Source organism: Camelus bactrianus, chromosome 14 (assembly GCF_048773025.1).
Source record: "Camelus bactrianus isolate YW-2024 breed Bactrian camel chromosome 14, ASM4877302v1, whole genome shotgun sequence".
Taxonomy (NCBI): Eukaryota; Metazoa; Chordata; class Mammalia; order Artiodactyla; family Camelidae; genus Camelus; species Camelus bactrianus.
In genome coordinates, this window is record NC_133552.1 from 43,579,090 (window position 1) to 43,601,187 (window position 22,098).

Genomic DNA, 22,098 nt, shown 5'->3' on the forward strand with positions numbered 1-22,098 from the left:
ATATGAGCGATCTCATATGGTTAAATATGTACATATTTACAAGAAAAAAATGGTGAACTTATAGTGATATTTACAATAAAATGCAAGACAACATAGTTTTACTTAATTTCTTTCATTGAATTTTTGTATTTGTTATCTCATGCTGAAAATATTAGTTTTTAATTTCATTACTGAAATTATTTATTTATAAATAGTTTTGAAATACTAGTACAATATTCCTAAAAATTAGATTCCTAAAAGCAGCTTGCATCTTCCTTGCCAGGAGATCTTTGAGATCATTCTTTTCAACATCACTTGAATCCCTGGTGTGCTGATTCCTTTTGGGTTTATTTGCAAACACCAGGCAAAACTATTTCTCCATTTCCATTCCTACTGCCACTGTCCGAATTCAGCTGATCAATTTTTCCAAACCAGATTATTTCATAGTCTCATAATCTGTTCTCTCCTTCCCAATCTCTACTCTTCCAAGAGATTCTACACATTTCTGTCAGAGGTATATTTCTTTGAGGGGGACACTTTTTTTAAAATTGAAGTATAGTCAGTTTGCAATGTTGTGTTAATTTCTGGCATACAGCAAAATGTCTCAGTCATATATATATACATACATATATTCTTTTTCTTATTCCAGAGGTTTATTTCTAAAGCTCAGATTTGATGAAAACAAGCAAAAGAAGCTAAACTTCAGTGTCTCCTCGCTATCTGCTTGTATGATATCCGCACTCCCTTCCCTGAAGGTTAAGTCCTGGCTCCTTGGGATGAGGCAATGTCATCAAATATCACCAGTCCTCCTGGTCTCTGGATTCTAGATATCCTGTTAAGTCTTCTGCTCCCATGGGCACAAACTCAGCACTTCTGTGTGTCTGCTATAGAATGTACTATGTATGGGAAAGATAGACAAAAAGACCTATATCCAAGGCCTACAGAAAACAATTTTAAAAGGTCTTGTTAGATGTCTTCCTATTTTTTAAGTTTCTCTTTGGCTGTTTTTCAACCGTTTTTTTTTTTTTTTTCTCCTTTGACCCTTTCCCCAAATAGTATCTAATCTGACTCCTCTGAATCTTTTTCTTATGTTTTTTTTTTTCCTGGAAAACTTGATATTTTTACCTGTTCCCTCATAGAGAATAATTAATTCTCTTCCAGCTCTCACCTTGAAACTTCTATCTGCAAAATTATCCACATATGTAGTAAAACAATGGTGCATCTCCTGATAATAGGACTCATTATCCTTATAGTTCAGGAGCTATATTTTATAACTTAAATGTATCTTTTTGCTTCATGCTTCAGCGGCTTATCTATGTTTCATACAACCAGTTGCTCAGATAGCCAGGTTTCCACCTTTTTTTTTAACATAAGATTTATCCCCCACTGCTTTCTCCATGTTATATTTCAAGATTACTATACACTCACTGCAGTGAGACAAAACTCATTTACGTCTTCCTTTTTACTTCTGTGATATTAAATCATCCCTAATGGGATAGCATTTCCCATCATTTCTACCGACTGAAATCCCAATCATCGTTCAAAATTCTGCTTGGATACCATCTTCTACATGGATTTTTTTTCTCAGTTCTAATTCTAATCTAGTCCTCTCAGAATTCTAGGACAGTTTATGTATGTCTTATATATGTATGTCATTTATGACACCGTGCCTAGTATTACATTTGTCTCTGTACATGTATATCTCCTTTATTAGGGTATATTTTGCCTGAGGGGAGAACTTATTTAATTCACATTAAGGTGACTCAGTGATTTAATAAATCCTATCTTGAAACAAATACAGCAGCTTACTATTACCTAGATTTAAATAATCCACTATCATCTATATTCTCATGATGTCCTCTGAAATTCAGTAATGACTTATAATAAAGAATAATATAAAAGATAGGACAGTGGACTTCATTGAGAATCCAGTGAATTTTTTAGATTCTCTTCCTAGAGAAATAGTATATCACACACATTTTGCCATCATTTACATGGTCACACTTGTTTTGCTTTTGTTGCCTCAGTGGAGCCAAGAACTACTGTTCCCCTTGTTATTTCTACTTCCATGTCTGGGCTGTTTAACTCTTCCCCATGTTCTGTCTGTTTAATTGTTCCTTAATTTGAAATTAGTGTGACTAGTGACCATTCATAAAAATAATTTGATTACAAAAGAATTTATGTATTGGAAAAATGTGTTCCACCCAACAAACTCCAGATATTCATTATGGAACTGAATCTTACTGAATATGCACTGATGTGTGTGTGTGTGTGTGTACTGAGGGAGGTACACTGCTAGGTGTTATCATTCATGTCAGGTACTCAGAGAACAAATAAAACAGAACCAGTTGGTACCTGAGAAACTGTGGGCTGCTTACAGATGTGCAAAAAATTTTTATGCATAAAATAAACCGTTAATAAATGTAATTATTCCATCGCTTTCCCTTGTAAGTCCTTTCCTTGGGGAACTATGAAAAAGCCAGATGCTGATCTGGGAAATGTCCCAGAATTATTCTTTTGAAAAATATTAACACTTCATTACAAAAGGTCTTGCCTAGAATTATACTGAAACTCAGCTCCTAGTGACTATAAACGTTTAGAAGTAGCAACATATTGGAGCAAAACTTGAGATTTGAGGGTGAGTATTTTTATGATGGATTAGGAATAATATGAGCCTTGGAATTATCTTTATATATTATCCCATTTTCAACAGCATAGATAGATTTCTTCCAGTGGTCGGTGGTGGAAGTGCCTTCTGAGACTGTCTCCTCACTAGTTAAACATAACAGAGGTGCTAACTGCATAGTTGTTGGCATGGAGGGGCTGCCCCAGCCAACCTGCTTCTTCTGGGGCAGCTGGCGTGGTCGGTAGTGAATGCCATTATTGTCACATACCTCAGATCCTACACCAGTTGTGAACACAACCTCTCTTGTCTGCTGGGTATAAGTGGATTCTGTGAATTTGATCTGAGTCAAAAGGTGGAAAGAAGAGGCTATCATTTTCCCTTTCTTGCTAAAAGCAGAATGCCTCTGTGAGCAGTGCTATGGTGATGAACATGGGGCAGGGCTAACTCTGAAACCTGACTGCCATTTTATGGAAGCTCAGCCTCAGTTTCTTCTTTCTTCCTTCTTTTCTTTTGTTTCCTTTCTTTCTCTTCCTTTCTTCCTTCCTTCTTTCCTTTTCTTTCTTTCTTTCTTTCTTTCTTTCTTTCTTTCTTTCTTTCTTTCTTTCTTTCTTTCTTTCTTTCCTTCTTTCCTTCTTTCCTTCTTTCCTTCTTTCTTTCCTTCTTTCCTTCTTTCTTTCTGATGGCAATTATAGTATTTAGCTTAGTTTCCTGTCATAGTAAGAACTTACATACATTTTAGTGCATTAGGATATTTTGAATTTTGAATTTTGAATGAAGACCACAGGCTTGCAAAAGGGAATAAAATGCCAGCATCCAAACTTCAGTGCAGTGTAGCTTTCGGAGTGGAACTTTGTAAATAACAGGAGGTAAGACTTCCGGTGCCAGTGGCCCTCTGCACATTGGAGCCAGATCTGTACTGTACAGTAAAGAAATTTATAGTGTGGTTTAACTTTACACTAAAGAAACAAAATATAAAGGGTAGGCATGATGATATGTCTAACTCTTTTTTTCCATTATGCAAAAGAAACATATTATGAATGGCAAGAACCTTATGAAAACACTGAGAAAGCTAGAGTCATGTTCATAGAAAACGAACCACCTGGTTCTCATTAAGAACTACCCACACACTAAATTACCTTTGGCTCTATAAGGTATAGTTGGTTTGTGGGACAAAATAATTAATTAAATATGTTTATAAATTGTCCTGTTTGGATGATGAAAAAAATTAAATGTTCAAATGCAGTGAGTGATTTGAGTCCAAAGAACACAGAGGCTATTGCTACCCTGTGGTGATTAAAAATGTATCTGAATCCAGAACCACTCTTAAGAGGAAGTGGTGAGTGCTTTTAGTCAAGGAGGCCAATCCTGCTTAGTTAAGTAGCCTTCAACAACAGAGAATAATTGTGCATACTCAAAGAAAGTTCAAGCTTGGAAAGAGAGATTTTTAACTGCTGTCTAACCACTGATATTTAGCAAGTAAGAAGGAGAAGTTTAACTTCAGGTGGATAAGCACCAGATACCTCAGTGATGGTGCAATTTGCTTGGTGGATACACTAGAACTAAGAGAGGAGATAATCATGCTTCCTCTGAGTTATCAGCCCAAATCCTTACAAGCTGTCCAAATTGGAAATACTCTATGCTGTTGAGGTGTCGGGCTAACATTCCCTGAATTTGCTCTTTTTTATGCTTCTGTACAATTTGCCATTTTAGACCTTGCCACTGAGGAGTACACTCCACTTGCTTGCAGATGTTCATTCTCTAATAAACCAGCATGTGGTTGAAGGAAAGGTCCGTCTTAGATTTCTTTGTGTCCCTAACACTGAGTTCAGTGGTAGGTGCTGATAAGATACACCACAGATGGCAGAAGGCCCAAATTCCCTCAAGCTCTAAGATCTGTAATTCTAATGGAGAACTGACTTCAAGCAACTCCTAAAGACCTCAATCAATTATATGATTTGCGAAAGTCTTATTTGAGATCAACCATTCTGAGAGAATTCATAGGTCTCTACTGTGGATGAGGTGAAGTGTCTTAACTCCCTGAGGTAGAGGGGAAACTCTGCACCTGGGCAAAATGCCAGTTTCAAAGTTCAGGGTTTCTGCCTCAGTTTTACAAAGCTCATCAATTATACAGCTCTTGCTCTTTCTGTCCCCAATTTCCATTGCACATATCCCTGTCTTCCTTCAAAGGCATGAGTATTTCACCTAATTCTCCCCAAGGCGAGTGGACATTATGTTCTCCTTGTTGAAAAAGAGTGAGGTTTACGCTCTTCCTAAGGATATACTGTAAGGCCGTACTGCTATATGGAAGAGTCTTTCTCAATATTTGAAGCTTTTCACTGTGGAAATATCTGTTTTGTATAATAAATGATCTCACTAATGAGAAAGAAATATTTCTAACCTGCTTGGAAGAAAGCAAAAACACAGTTACTGAGCACCTACGTGGTCCCTGTCACTGGTAGACTTTTTAAAAAATATTTTTATTGAAGTATAGTCAGTTTACAATGTTGTGTCAATTTCTGGTGGATAGCATAATACTTCAGTCATGTAGGAACACACATATATTCATTTTCATATTCTTTCTTACCACAAGGTACTATAAGATATTGAATAGAGCTATATGGTATAACCTTGTTGTTTATCTATTTTATATATATTATTTAGTATCTGCATTTCATTTTCATATCCATTTAAAATAATTTGTTAATCTCATTACTTAATCTAATATACTCATAAAAATTCTGTGGAAAAAGGTACTCAGGGGCTCTCCACTACAGAAGGGGAAATGAAAGTCCAACTAGTTTCTTAACTCTTTCATGACTACTGCATCATGTTTATGATTTTTTCAGTTGACATGAATGAAATGGTCTTTAATGGCCAATATTTTGAAAATGTATTTACATGAAGGGAAAGCACAAGAATAATTTTGAAACTGTAACATGCATCGTATTATATAGCCCTCCATAGAAAAATATTGCATGCTAGTAACACACATTCCTGCTTGGGCAAAGAACCCATTTTAAAGCCAGAAGTTCATCAATCTTCACAAACTTGGACTGGGGACATTACCTATCATGTGCTGACTCTTAGTGTAAGAGCCACCAGTGTTGGAGACACAGCTTCAGCTGGGCTGGGGTACCCCAGCTCAGAAAGGATTGAAAAACAAAGTTGTTGCTCTAATTTTTGCTGTTTTGAAATTTTCTCTCAGATGCACAATGGAGAAATATACTTAGAAATCAAGAGGAAAACTTGGTAATTCATTCCATCGTCACATAATTTGGTCAAATTAGCTACTCAAAAATCAACAAAAAAGTGTTTTAAAATCAGGCCTGTGGATTTTTTCACATTTAAAGTCATTAGCGTGGCTCAAAGATTCCCAAGGTAAAGCTATCCAAACCAAGAACACTTTTTTCCCCCTTGATTTTCCCCTAAGTCCTTCCCATAGTATAGAAACTTCACTAAATAATTCTCCTTGTCAAAAATAAGCAATCCATCTCTGAGTCACACCTTGTCTTCATTTGGGGGCCTCCAAGAACCCCATCATTAAAGACTGTGTAATTCAGTCCTACCTGGCATTCTCTGCAGGGCATTTAAGAGAAACATAAAGATGTAGGCTGTGATGACTCTCCCTACCCTAATATACACCTGATTGGAGCCAGATTCTCTTGCCCCGGGCAAAGTGGCCTCCCTCCCTCGGTACACTTCAGACTGGGGAGCTGTTGAGTTCAGGAGGTGCACTGAAACACCGTAGGAAAATACTAGAAACATAGTTATGGAAAGGTTAACTAATATCTCTTTTGTTCTCTCCTTTCTCTTTCTTTTCACCATTGAAGTTACAAAAGGTTGTATTTGGCCCTGAAGAAGTGCTATCCACCCTTCTAAAAGCACGATGCTAAATAAGCATTTGTTTCAACCACGTACAACCCAGTCTCGGTGGGAAGGTTGCTCTTGTGACCACCCAAGCTTTATTGAAAAAGAATCTTCAATGGCCAGAAACTAAGAAGTACCTAGAATAATTGGGGCTGCAAGAAACAGGATGATGAAAAAAATGCGTTCAAAGCTCTCAGCTGCCTCTCCCAGAAGATGAATATGGTTTTAACCTGGCCTCTTTCTCATTTCTTAGCTAGACTGGGCCAACAAAGGATTAAGCCAGCAAGATCCTTAGAGGCACTAAAGGTGCCTTTGGGGAAGAAAAGGCATCTGCTTACCCCTACCTCTCAGGGGATTTCGTTTCTAAGCTTCAGAAGGCATTTGTTTCTCTCACTTCAAATAGTGTCTTCTTTATTTCTTAAAGACCTTTTAAAACAGTGGTCTTGGTATGGCTTGTTTAGAAGGTTCTTTTTCCATTTATGTTGCTACCTAAGAGACTGGGAGAGGCAGATGCTTTGATGAAAATTAGAAGAAAACCTTTTCGCCAAATGAAAAAAGCTAAGAGGAAAAAAAAGAGTTAGGATTTCTTGGTGTTCTATGTTACAATTGTGACCTGGTACAACCGGAAGAGGATATTGCCCTGTAAGTACCTGTAGCTTATTTAAGCCCCAGAATACATCACAGCCAAAAGAGGCAATAACACATGGGGAATGAGGACCAGGAAAATTTGCTCCATTCTTTGGGGTCTAGAAAGAACACAGGATTAAAAGCAGGAGAGGACAGGAGCTTAGGCCTGAAGCAATGCATTTATATCAGTAACAAAAATCAAAGTTTATCTTTTGTACTGAGAATTGCACCTGACTAAATTCATATAAACCTTCTCTCAGAAGCCCCAGCTCTGTTTATTTCATATCCACAACTAGACTGATGGCAGGGAAGCAAGCAATATTCTGTCTGTGAATTCACTGTCTGTCACCAAGGAGCTAGAAAAAAAAATTGTTTTTTCAAAAGAGAGATGATAATTCTTGAGGACCTGGGATGGAGACTTTATGGCAGTCTGATAAAAGCTCTTCATGTTTCCTGGTCTGGAACCCATTTGCCTTTTAGGGTACATTTTAAAACACACAGGCCTATCTTCAGGTAAGTTTAACTGGATACTGAGCACCCACTACATGGTCACTACATCTCACATTGAATCTGCTCAACCGTCCTGAAAAATAGTAATAATTTTTTATAGATTTATAGAGGAGAAAATTTAGGGTCAGAGAAGTTAATTAGTTCACCCAGGGGCACTCAACAAGCATGCAGAGAACAGAAAGCAATCCTGAGTTGACTGGATCCAGGCTCTTCCCAAACTCTGAGTTTAAAGTCACCCAGGAGGTGTGATTTGAGGGTCTCCAAGAAGGGTTCTTCTCTTCAGGAATCCTTGCATCATACTTGATACTCAGTAGTGTTCTTGGGCTGTAATTTTCTGTCTGCATTTAGATGAGACCCAGCTGTTTTCTCTCTCAGCTGGTGGTGAGCTGGGCTGCTGTGCATGAACAACTCAAGGGGGCGCTGTTTGCACAGCCTACACCAGCCCTGGTGGTCCTCGTCAACCCTCTAGATGGTTTTGTTAAATGGCTCCAATTTGTGGTTGTTGTGACTTTTGTCTTTCCTGTGTCAGATATTTGAAGTCTCCTTTGTCACATGACCTTTGCCTCCTCTTCAAGGTTATCAGTATCTAATATTGTCATTCACTTCCTGGAAGGGATTATAACATGTATCAGCAGCTCTGATACAAGAAGAAATTCACCTATGGGGCAACGTGGTAGAGGAAGAAAGCTGTTTTTCACAGATGTGAGGGTTTTGTTTTGTTTTGTTTTCTGTTTTTTCTTTGTTTTTGTTTTTGCTTCTTTGTGACTTTTCATGTTTCTTCCATCTTTCTGGTGACATTGGAAAGTTTTTTCTATACCACTTTCTCTGCTTATCCAAGGAGTTGTTTTGAGAATTAAACAAGATAACAGATGTGTAAATAGATAAACTAAAAAATACAATACTCAAAACTATCTTATACACAGCCATCATATGCATCTTTCAGAAGCATAGTTCTGATCATGTCACCTCTCTGATTGTGGACCTTTGAGGATGCCCTATTATCTGCAAAATATTAATGTCTGAGCCTCTTATTTGGTAACCTGCATCCTCTGGTCCCCTTATTTCTGATTGCTTCCTTTTATTTATCCTCTGTTCCAGTCACTCCAAGCTACTGAGTGTTCCTTTAACTAGAGTTTTCCTACCTCGGTGCCTTTGTTCATGCAATTTTTTTTGCTTCATAGTGTACTGTCCAAGAGAACTTTCTGCAATGATATAAATGATATGAACTATCCAATATGGTAGCCACCAGCCACAGGTGACTATTGAGTACTTGAATACTGGCTAGTATGACTGAGGAACTAAATATTTTATTTCCTTTTAATTGATTTAAATCTAAATTTAAGTAGCGACAGGCAGCTAGTAGCTGCCCTGTTGGACAGCATAAACCTAAATGTTTTTCTTCTGTTTCATTTCATGTCCAAGTAATACCCATTTATCATTATCTAGTACATCAGTTGCTTTATCTCTATCTGTATTTGCACCCATACCTGTCATCTTCCTTTTCACTTTCTAACTCCAACTAGGCTTGTTTCATAACTTGCATTTTGGATTTGCTCATATTCCACCTTCCCTACTAGGTGATAGGCTCCTTCTAGTGGGATCCAATCTCATTCAGTGTTGCCCCTAGAATGCAGACTACATATCCAACCGTCTCTCACATCACCCACCAGCCCGCCCACCCACCTTCCTTGACTCCTTCTCCACTGTCTGTGAGGCTCAGGCTGGGTCCTTAACACAGGACCCATGATAAGTCTGAGAATTTAGATAATTAACCAAGGAGTCGCAGGGACAAGCTGCTCCTCGGCCTGTGAACACATTCTTTTATTTTTCTAATCATAACTTTTGTACTTAAGCCCCCACTCAATGATCCCATTGTAACAAAGGTTTCTGAGGACCAACTCCCTGTTCGCTAGGGATGAGGGATGGAGATGTGAATTGAACTACCTGGTTCTGGAAGAACTCCCAGCATTTCGGGGAGGAGGAGGTGAGGGACAGCTCCAAACATCACATGCAAAATAGCGGAGGCATATCCGGCCCTGGGCCTTTGCCTCTCCAAACAAGGAAATCTCCCCCAGGCCCTTGGAGCAAGCCACATTCTCCAAAAGCTTCAGTGTGAAGCCCCATCAACCTGGGAAGGAGAAGACGGAAAGGCCGGCGTGTAAATGTCCCTTCCTCCCAGCAACAACGTCTGAAAGCCCAAACCTCGGTCAGATGGGGCACCGCTGGCCAGGGTGCAGGCGCACAGCATTTCAATTGAGGAAATATCTTTGTGGAAGTCCGTCCCCAAGGGCAGGGGAAATTGGAAGGTGAACAATTAGAGGCTGGCGCGGCCCCAAGTGGCTCTGAGCTTCCTGGCTCGCGCCTCCCAGGGCTGTCAGAGCCTGCAGCACGGTCTGCTCCTGTCGCTATCAGTATCCGGCAGAGCCCGCCCCCGCCCGGCCGCCCGGGCCGAGAGGGGAGGGGAGCGGCGCGGAGAGGGGCTGAACATAGTCTCCGAATCGGGCGGAAGCAGGGACTGGGGACAGCGAGGGGGAGGGCCGGGGAGCAATGAAGTCAGAGGCACAGCAGCGACTGCAGCTGAATCAATTTGGAGATAAAAATAGTGACTGCCGCCCCTGCCTCTGCAGTGATTTCATAAAGGTCTCAGCTGCGCTGGAGAGAAAGCCAGCGTGAGTGTCCCTACCTCCTCTCCAAACTGGTGAGAGGAGCGAAATAGCAACCACAACCAGAGCTGCAATGCCATTCTCCTTCATCTTCTCCCTCCTCTCTGTTTTCCTGTCTCCCTCCCGCTCTCTCCTCCAGCTGCAGAAGTGCTTCTGGCCTCACCTGTTCTTCTTAATGGGATAATTGAAGACGGGGCGGGGGGGGGGGTAGGGGATGAGATCTCCAAGGCGGGCGGAGATAGGGTTCCAGACGTTCAAAATGAACCCAGATGGCACTTTCCCCCTGACTTTCAACCCCTGAGACATCAACAGAGATGATTGATCCCACCTGACCCGCTCTAAAGCCTGAAGCTCTTTACTAGACAGGAGGTATAAAGCCTTCAAGAATGGGTCCCACGAAGTCAAACCCACCTAACGTTTCCATCGGGGAACTTTCTTCCCTGAGCATTCAGATTTTGAAAACAAAACCAGGATTGCCAATTAGTGTGACTCTCCCAGCTGATGCAGATTTAGGGACCAGTTTCTGTGACTGATGCGAGAAACCTCTCTGGCGTTGGAACTGAAAGAGATGTGGAGTGAACAGAGCTTTGGCACTTTGCAGAGTGATTATCCCTGCAGTGCGGGGAGGTAACCTTTCTGCCGCTACATTCTGACATTTGCATCGAGGCAAATGCATCATTGGTAATTGCACCTGAGTGTCAAAGCCTCTTGATGTGTGTGTTCCAACCAAGGTAAGAATGAGGACTTTAGCGTTAAGGCAAGGGAGGCAAAGAAGAAATGCAGATAAATTATAGGAGAGAAGATAATGGAATTGGCCATAAAAAGTAACAGCTTGGATTGTTGTTTCTTCACACGCCTGCAAAAGGTGTATGTTCAGATTAAATAACACATTGCTTGTGAAAGTGCCTAAACTGGTGTCTTGCTCTTAAAAACACTGCTTAGTAAACACCATCTTATATCCTTTCAAATTGAATAGGCTTAAACATCCCTTGAGAGGAAATATAAAACTAGTAACACTGAATGAAACCAAGAAAATTGACGGGACAGTGTCATGTAAAGGCAAAATGTTCAAAGTAGAACCCTCACACCCTCCTGATCCTCCACATCAGAATCCATCTGATTCTTTTGTATCAGGTGAACTTTAGCCATAAACCTTTAATTCAGTAGGTAGCAAATAAATACAGGACCTAGGGGACATCATAAAGACACTGGACCCAAAGGTCTCAGACTGTGAGATCCAAAGTGAGAAGCTTATTGTTGATTTTACATAGAACTCTGAAATAATTTCATTTTATTAGAAGGGAGAAATAATTCCTATCAGAGAGAGGAATATAATATTGTTAAACTCTCCAATTTGGCAAACAGCAAACTGTTAGTCAACCTCACTGGGAATCTGGCTTTCTCATGGGGGTGTATTGTTTCCAGAACTATCTCAGCTGAGAAATCCGCAAACATTTCCCCTGAACTACTGTGATACAATTCATATGGCTTTTCAAGGATATTTACAACCATTGAGGGAAAATCTACGGAAAATTTAAAACCACCACAAAGGTCCTTTTTTGTGCTTCTGAAAATTTTGATGCCCTTTGAATATCCTGATGACTGTTTTCCCACTGACAGACAAAGACATCTGAAGCAAAGCCAGTTTATGCTGTGCTGGGTTGCTAATACAAATTAGTGAAAACAGAATGAGCTTGGGATAAATGGAGTGTACTTGAAAAAAATAAATCAAGACTTGAAATATAATTGAGCTGTGTCTATTTTCTTATGAAAACATATTTAAAAATCTGAACTACATTTTGAAATTCAGCCAAACAACCTTGATCCTAAGAGTATTTGAAACATAGCTGACAATTTTACAGGCCATTTTAGGAGCACTCTAGGACTTCTGCTTCGGGTTGCATTAGGACAGAGCCAAAGAAAGCTACTTGACTTGCAAAGTGTGGGTACGATGCTAACTATAGTAGAGATGATGAGGCTGTGCCAAAGGATTCAATAAGAGTAGCGAAGTTGTATTGATCTCTGCTGGGAGTCAGTCTCTTCTAAACTTGTGGGAAAAAAAAGACATAAGCATGTTCTTTCTAACCCCTATCATTAGCCAGGGCTGTCACCATACTGCCTATATAGTGATAATGCCCAAGTTTACCTATTAGAGGTTAGAAATGAAAAGAGCTAGGGAAGACAGTTGAGGACAGAAACATTCCATATATCTAGTTCCAGCACTATGGCAGGATGGGATAAAGTAGACTGTTCATACCTCTAACACACAGATATACTGAGTAATATTATATTGATTATCTATCCATCTATCTATCTAATCTTGAAAGAATCAATGGAACTCTTCAATTGCCAAAAGCAAAGAGTAAACTCAAAGTCTGAGAAGTAAACTAGGGTAGCTCAGCTAAAGACCCAAATGCCAGGTCCTGATATTTTATTTACCATGCAGGGTCAAAGGCATGGCAATGGACATTGGCAAGGGAAGCAAATGGAAATAATGCCTTTTCCTAAGGCCAGGACTTAGAGAATGTAATGATCTCATCCTCAATAGCAACAAAAATATCTAAGGTACTAGGGAATAAATCTTGAAAAAAATGCAAAATTTTTATGGAAAGAGTTCTCAAAATTGAGAAGTAAATGAGGGACATATATATATACACACATACATATACAGACACACATGTGTGGGCACACACACATACATACAGATACAGTGATCATGGATGGATGGCAAGAGTCAATATAAAGAAGTCAGATCCACTGGATTTAATCTAAAAATTTATTCACTGCCAATCAAAGTTATAATAGGTTTTTAGTTTTGAAGAATTTAGCTTATTGTAATATTTATATAGAAAAATAAAAGGCCAAATAATAAAAAAAATTTAGGAAAAACGAAATGGAAGAGTTCTTGTTATGAAACATCTATACAGCTAGATTGATTTGTACTCATTGATATTGGTGCCATGTCAGACAAATATCAAAGTAGAACAAAATATGGGGCATAGAAACAGACTAATTAATGCATGTAAGAATCTTAATGCATGACAAATGTGTCATTACAACTCAGTGAGAAATGAATAGCCTATTCATTGAAAGATGTTAGGACAATTGGCTATCCATATGGAAGATAATAACATTATATCAACATACTGTAAATAAAAATAAACTGCAGGTGCACAAGACATGTAAGATGAATTTTTTTAATTTAAAAAAAATAGGGGGATGATTTAATGATATGGAAGAATGAAAAATTTCCTAAGCAAGCCAAAACCATGAAAATATAAATATTGATAAATTAGACATCATTCAAAAAATTCTGCACTAAATGGATACCATAAGTTTTTTTAAAGCCACAAACTATGAAAAGTTATTTGCAACACTCATAACTGACACAGTATTAGTTTTCAGGACCTGTACATAATTTCTACAAATCAGTTAGAAAATAATAAACAATTCAATAAGATATAGACTATAGACAGCAAAGATGAAAAGATAATTCTCTGAGGAAGAAATCTGCATAAGCAATGTAAATGTGAAAAGATGCCTTAGTTCTAATCAGGAAATTCATATTAAAATAATCTTAAGTTTTCATTTCAAACTCATCCAAATTGCACAAATGAAGAAATCTGTTAATATCTAGTATTGGCAAGGATGAAACAGGAATTCTCAGTTGTGGATATATAAATTGGAAAACCATTATATAGGTCAGGTTGTTAATTCTGTTGATCTTTTCTATTTTTTTGTCTCAATTTCATTTGTTTCTTCTCTGATCTTTATTATTTCTTTCCTTTGGGTTTTGTTTTCTTTTTCTCGTTCCTTATGTGTAAGGTTGTTTATCTGAGGGTTTTTTTTTTTTTTTTTTTTTTTGCTTCCTGAGGTAGGCTTATATTGCTATAAACTTCCCTCTTAGAAGTGCTCTTACTGAGTCTCAGAGATTTTGGATCCTTGTGTTTCATTTTCATTTGTTTCCAGTGATCTCTTCAGTGATCCATTGGTACTTTAGTATCATATTGTTTACCTTACACATGTTTGCTTTTGTAGTTTTTTCTTCTTGTAGTTGACTTTTAGTATCATACTATTGTGGTCAGAAAAGATGCCTGATAATTTCAATCTTCTTAAATTTATTGAGGTTGTTTTGTGGCCTAGCAAGTGATCTATCCTGGAGAATTTCCCATGTACACTTGAAAAGAATATCTATTCAGCTGCTTTTGAACAGAATGTTCTCCTGTGTAGGCTATGTGAGCCCTTCTGTTGTGACTGGGCCAACTACTGTGGGCATGCTGGTAGGTGGGGCTGGCCCCTGGCTCAGTTGGCTGCCAGGCTCTGCCTTGTGCAGTGGCTGCTGGATGACTAGTGGGCATGGTCAGGTCCTGGCACAGCTGGATGAGTGGCCTGAGGAATCTCAGAACTTGGGCTGGCCTGCTGGTAGGAGGGCTCAGGTACTGGGGCAGCTGGCTATGTGGGATAAAGGGGCCAAGGGCTGGTGCTGGCCTGCTAGAGGGCAGGTAAGTTCCCAATGCTAATAGGCTAGCAGGGTGACTCCAAAGTGGTGCCTGCCAGCACTTGTGTCCTTGTGGTAGAATGCATTCCCCCAAATGGCTGCTGCCAGCATTGATTTCCCCAAGGGTCTGCCAGTTACCTCCTAACACTCCAGGGGGCTCTCCAAGACCAGGAAGTGGGTCAGACACAGCATCCTTTCAAATTACTGTCTCTGCACTGGAATTTGGAGCATGTGGGATTTTGTGTGTGCCCTTTGAGAGTGGAATCTCTGTTTCCTACAGCCCTCAGTTCTCCCACATATAAACCCCGCTGGCCTTAAAAGCTAGACTTTCTAGGGGCTTGTCTTCCTAATGTAGGACCCCTGGGCTGGGGCACCCCATGTGGGGCTTGGACCCCATGCTCCTTGGGGAACACTTCTACAATTGTGATTATCCTCCCATCTGAGGGTCACCTATCCAGGAGTGTAGGTCTTGAGTACACTGTGTCTCTACTCCTCCTACCCAGGTGTTGCAGTTCCTTCTTTATCTCTTCAGTTGTGAAAAATCTGTTCTGCCAGTGTTAAGGTCATTCTCATAGATAGTTGCTCTGTAAATATTTATAATTTTTGTGTGCCTGGGAGGAGGTGGGCTCAGGGTCCTCCTACTCTAGCACCTTGGCCACATCTCTCACATATCAGATATTGAAGTAATAGAATACTATATAGTAATAAGTGTGGGTGAACCAGAATTACATTATACACATAGGTAAATCTAAAAATAATACTCTTACATGAATAAAGCAAACTACAAAAGGCTACACCCAATATTATATGATGTTGATATATTTTTATAAAAAAGCACACATAAAAGCTCCCTTTTTCCATACTTTTTTTTTCATGAAAGCATCATATGCAGTAACAGAATACACTCCCATGTAAGAGAGGAACATACCAACTTCAAGATAGTGGGTACCTCTGGAAAGAGAATGGAGATAGAAACATATAGGGGAATTGTCTTTATTTGTATCTATAATGTGTTTATTTTTTATAAAGAAATTTGAAAAACAATGATATGAGCTTCCAAGTGCAAATCTATGTAGGGGTAGGTTTTCACTCCTTTTCTCAGGAGTGGGATTGCTGGGCTATATAATATTTACTTTATAAAATTACTGATAAACTTTGCGAAGTGACTGTGCAAGTCTACCTTCCTGCTAGCCTTGTTACAGTTGCTTTATTTTATACAACACTTGGTATTTTCAGACTTTTAAATATAGCCAATCTATCACCAGTAAGATATATGTAGTGGTATGTTAGTGTGGTTTTAATAGGCATTTGACTAATACTAATGATGTTGGATATCTTTTAATTTTCTATTTACATTCTTTGGGAAAGTGTTTTTATTCAAATCTTTTGCTCATTTTCCACTCCATGAGTTGTTTAACTGAGTTGTAAGAGTTCATTTCTTTCTGGTACAAATCCTTTACCATATATTTTGCAAGTATTTTCTCCCAGGCCATGGCATGCCTTTTCATTTAAAGTAAATCAGTGATTGCTAGGAGCTAGGGAGGTGGGAGAGGGTTGGCTGCAAGGAGGAATGAGAGAACATTTTTGAGGGTGATGGAAATATTTCATGTCATGATTGTGGTGGTGATTACATGACAGTATGTATTTATGGAAACTTATGTAAATTTATACTTAAATTGGTTAATTCAATTATATATAAATTATACTTTGATAAAGCCACTAAAATATTTTAACTAAGTATGGTAAATTTTAGCATTATTTGTTTTTTTAATCAGTAGATTTTTTTAGTGCTATATTGACCTTTGTATTTTTTTATATGTTTAATTATTTTTTAATTTTAAAATTTGGGAAAAACAGTTATTCCGGTTCTAACTTTGTAACTCCGGTTTCTTTAATGAACCATTGATCCAGTGGGGAAACTAATCTGGAGTAAAAAATATTAGTGAAAATTACTAAAATGAAAAGCAGACTCACCACTCTTCAATGTCTGATAAGCTTTGTTCTGTCAGATTCTGGAATTATAAGCTTCTTGATGTTAATTTGTCAACTAATTGTACATGAGTTAAGAGTGCATTTCTGCTCCATTGAAGGGATAGCAGCTAGAAAACATCATGTATAAAGTGCTACATGAACCTTTGCAGACATTTCCATTTGGAGAGAACATTATTTAGGCTTCCCAGCTGCCTTGGTTAGGGAAGTTCTTCAAACATTGTTAAACTGATCATCTGATTTGCTAAGAGGAATGAGTACCATTCCAGCTGCATTTCTGGGAATGCAGCGTGAAACAGGTGGGGGAGATAGCACAAATGCCAGAACTTTTCCCTTGGTTGCGGAAGCTCTCCCACACACAGAGAATGGGTGTGAACACAATCTCCAGCAGGCACAGCATCACCTGTGAGCTTCTTACAACTCCAGATACTTGGGTGAGACTTGGACAGACCTTAGGTGTCTGAATGTACAATGATATATTTTTAATTTTGTCTTTGTTTCTTTTAAACAATCTCTAGAGGTGACTCTTGTACACCAAGTGTCTTAGATTAGGCTGCTATAACAAGTAGTGTAGACTGGGTGGTTTAAACCACAAAAATTGATTTTCTCATGTTCTAGAGGCTAGAAAGCCCAAGATCAAGGTGACAGCTGATTTGGTTTCCTGTAAGAGCTTTTCTTCCTAGCTTGCACATGGCTGCTTTCTCACTGTGTCCTCACATGAGGGAGACAGTGAGACAGAGACATAGACAGAGATATATCTCTGGTGTTTCTTCTTACAAGGACATTAATCCTATCAAGACCCCACCCTTATGACCTCATTTAACTTTGATTGTTCCTTACTTCAAATACAGGCACATTGGGGGTTGGGGCTTCAACATACGAACTTTGGGCGGGGGGACATAATTCAGTCCATAGCATTCCATGCCTGGCTCTCTAAAATTCATGTCCTTATCTTGTGGAAAATATATTCATTGCATTCCAGCAAGCCCAAAGGTCTTAACTCATCCTAGTATCAATTTTAAAATTTAAGTTTAATGTCTCAGATATGGGTGAGACTTGAGGTATGATTCATCCTGAGGCAGCATTCCTCTCTGGCTGTGAACTATGAAACCAGACAAGTTATGTGTTTCCAAAATACAATAGTAGAGATGCTTAGGGTAGACATTTCCTTTATAAAAGGAAGAAACAAGAAAGAATAAAGGGTGATGAGTCCCAAGCAATTCCAAAACCTAGCAAGGCAAATTCCATTAGATCTAACGCTCAAGAATAGTCCTCTTTGGTTTGATGCCCTGCCTTTCAGACCCACTGGGAGGTTGGAGGGATGGTCCCACTTCCAATACTCTACTGGGTGAGGGGTTGCACCCCTAAGGTTCTGCAGGGCAGCTCCATATCCAAAGATTCAGGCAAATGGCCCCACCCTTTGAAAATGAGCACATACTTGCAGCTGAATAGCTTTATGATCTGCTCCTATGAAATCTAAGAAGTCTGATGGAGTATCTCCATTTTCTCTCATTTTTTTTCTGTCCCTTTCAGTCTCAGTTGGCAGTGTTCATGCTAGTACAATCCCATCTCTATTCCTGGTCCTGGTTCTTTTTTGCTGAACAATTTCTTATTCAATTCATCTCTCCCTTCCCATTTTATTGGATGAGTCAAGCTGCTCCTTCCATTCTTTGCTTAGAAATTCCCTCAGCAAATACCCAATTTCATCACTTGCAAATTCTACTTTCCAAAAACAGTAGAACCCAGTTCAGCCAAATTCTTTGCTTTATAATGAGGATTGCCTTAATAACGAGGATTGCCTTTCCCCCAGTTTCCAATAACCTGTTCCTCCTTTCCATCTGACACCCCACCAGAATCACCCTTCACATCCACATTTCTAGCATATATCTCAAAACTCTTCCAGTTTCTAACCATTATCTCATTTCACAACCACTTCTACATGTTTAGGTATTTGTTACATCAGCACTCCGCTTGTGATGGAAAATCTATCTTAGCCTTCTTGGACTAACAGCTTTAAGAGAAATTTATTTTCTCACAGTTCTGGAGGCTGGAAGTCCAAGATCAAGATGATGGCAGGGTATGTTTCCTGGTGAGGGTTCTTTTCCTGGCTTCCAAATGGCTGCTTTCTTGCTGTGTCCTTACATGGGACAGAGAGAGCCAGTGCTCTGATCTCTCCTTATAGTCTACTAATTCTATTAGGGCCCCACTCACATCACCTAATTACTTTCTAACTCCAAATGCAGTCCACTAGGAGGTAGGGCTTCAACATGTGAATTTGGGGGAGGACACAATTCCATCAAAAGCACCAAGGTTTTACGACAGTTAAAGAGAACCTATTACTTAACCCCTCAACTTCACATGGGATGCCACTACTTTGAAAGATTTTCCCTATCAGATATTAATATATTAAAAAAAATAAGATAACCAGATTAGTAACACTGAGTTGATATTATTTCAGTCTGCAGACTGGCCTGTATAGCTTTGAAGTAATGATTTTTCATATTTTTCTTGAAATATTAAAATTAGTATAATACAATTCACTCAGGAAACTGAAGTTGTGAATTATTGCATATACTTATATATCTTTTCTCTGGTGAGATTTTAACATATTTTTTCTCCCTCAGAGCAGAATTCCTGTGAAACACAGTTGATTTTACAGTAGGTAAAACAGTATTAAAACAACTTTTTATTATGGAAAATTACAAGCATATACAGAAGTAGGGTATAATGAATAATAATGAATCCCTCATAGGCTCCCCATGAGTCAGCTCCAACAATCATCCCCATATGACCTGTAATATTTTTACCTATACTTCCACCTTTTTCCTCAAAAAATCACTGGCGGTTTTTTCAAGGAGGTTATCAGAAGTCATATTACTTTACCTATAAATATTTCAGTATCTATCTCTAAAAAATACGGACTCTTTTAAAATCATTTCTAATATTTCATGATCATGCCTAAAAGAATTAACTATAATCCCATTATATCATCAAATAGTCCATCAATATTTTTATAACTTCTTTTAAAGTTTCTATTAGTATCTAAAGAAGATGCATGTGTTACAACTGGTTGATTTGTCATTTTAATGTAAAAAATCATCTCTTTTTTTTTTTCCCTGTAAATTATTTGTTGGAGAAATTGAGTCTTTTGATCTGTAGAGTGTCCCTCATTCTGCATTTTGCTGATTGCAACCCATTTATTGTTTAGTATTTATCTTTAGCCCTTGTATTTCTTACTATTGGTAGGTTTTGATAAGAAGCTGATTTCATTTTTGGCAAGAATGCTTTAGAAGTTTTGTCCTTTTATCAGGAAGCAGCTAATGTCTGGTTATCTTTGTCTTTTGAGGGAAGAAACATTAAATGATGAAAATTTTATTAGGGCTTGATTGCAGTAATTTTGAAAATCAAAGGCCTAAGGTGATCTAAGCTCATACAATTGTTAAGAAAAATCAGGATAAGAATGGAGGTAGAAAAGAAACCATTTTAATCATACTTTCTAATTTGTTATTCCCCACCCCTCCCCAAGAATATTAGGTGTTCTTCACTGAAAACTAAAAGCGTGGATGTTGAAAGAGAGTGCTTGGTAAAGGAGGATGGAGTTAAGTGTCCAGGCTCATGATGCCAGCCCTTGTGATTGCTTCTCTCTCTACTTTCAAATATATCATAGAAAAACAAACACCTTCTCTCTCTTTCTTTGGAAAATTTAGTCAGAATTCTGATTTCTTTTCATAACACTTTTTCTGATTCTCCTGAGGTCATAAATATCAGAGTTCCCTGATTCTACTAAAAAAAAAAAAATAATAAGCTGGAAAGATACTTTCTTGCCACTGATTCAAGTAGCCATTTACTCATTCTCCCATTTATTCTAAAGGAGGAAATGTAAAATTCATCACTGTCTATACCTCAGGCATAAGTTAGAGGCTGCACAGCACACTAGAATATACATGGTCTTCAGACTCAAACAAACTAGAATTCCAATCCTTTCTTAGTCACGCATTAGCCTGAGGCCTGGGGTAGGGCACTTACCTTATCTATGCCATAATTTCCTGTCCTACAAAATGGAGCCTATAATACCTACCTCACAGGTTTCTTGTGAGTGTTAAATAGCTGCTTAGCACCCTACCTATGTTATACATGTGAGATTATGTACTGTTCTTGTCACATAATAGATAAAGATCAATGGAAGTGTTGTTGTTGTTGTTGTTGTTGTTGTTGTTGTTAGCATTTATTCTGTAAATAGTTGTTTCCTACCATTCTTTTCCTCCTTAACTCCTCAACTTTCTAGTATCATTTATAAATATGGCAAAAGTGTATAGTAGGCTATCTCCAAATCAGTGCTTGGTAAAAACTAGTGAGAAGAGAGTATTGAACAGAGAAAAGACATGTAGTGGTAATTGAGAACACTCAAAATTGTTCAGCTTAGAAAAAATAGATGCTTTAAAGCCAAGGATACTGAACCATTTCTATTTTATAAATGCATTTTTTAAAGGTGTAGCCTAGGTTAAATGATTTATGACAGCACTTTGTAGTATATTAGTAAGTGCCCTGTAGTATATTTTGTAAATACAGTGACATTTTAGCTATAAGAGCTCTCATTACATGTCTCTGTTATTAAATCATTCCTCCAAAGGCAGGTTAAACTGCCAGGTTTTGGGTAAGAATTATAGGGTTTATAGATTCATGAAGTGAAAATCAGTATGCTTGAGCTATGTAATGTATATTCACTGTGAAGGCAGAACATAGCAGAACAAGAAATGATTATAATACTAAGGACGCGAAAAAGTGAGCAAAAGAAACTGTTTCTAAATATGCCCTCCTAGAGTGACTTTCACGGTCACACTTCTCTTGAATGAGAATACCATAATGTCTTTATTAGCATCATCATTTTCATTTGGCTTAATCAAAAAATTGCAACCATCTTGGCAGTATTTTCATTAAAGACTTTAACTCAGATTGAGATTAGGGCATCCTGCTGGCCTGGCTGACAGAGAGAGCTAGAATTCTGGCAGTTATCAAAAGAAATGAAAATAAAATCGATCAAGTATACATTTTGATGAGATATTACTGATTCCAATACAGCAACCACCACATTTTCATTTATTAGAGAATTGAAGCAAAGAAGTCCATAGAATGTCAATGTGGCAATCTGGCCTGATTTGACATATCTATTCAATGCAAGTCAGAGCCATCCATTTAAGGAGTGATAGGGGTCAATTTTACTTCTCAGGAAAGTCATTGAGTTGGTCCCATGCAACTAGTACTTGTTCATGAAATAAAGTTAATTAGCAAGTAGATCTTTCATAACTAGATGGATATTGATTATTGAATTTTCTACTCAG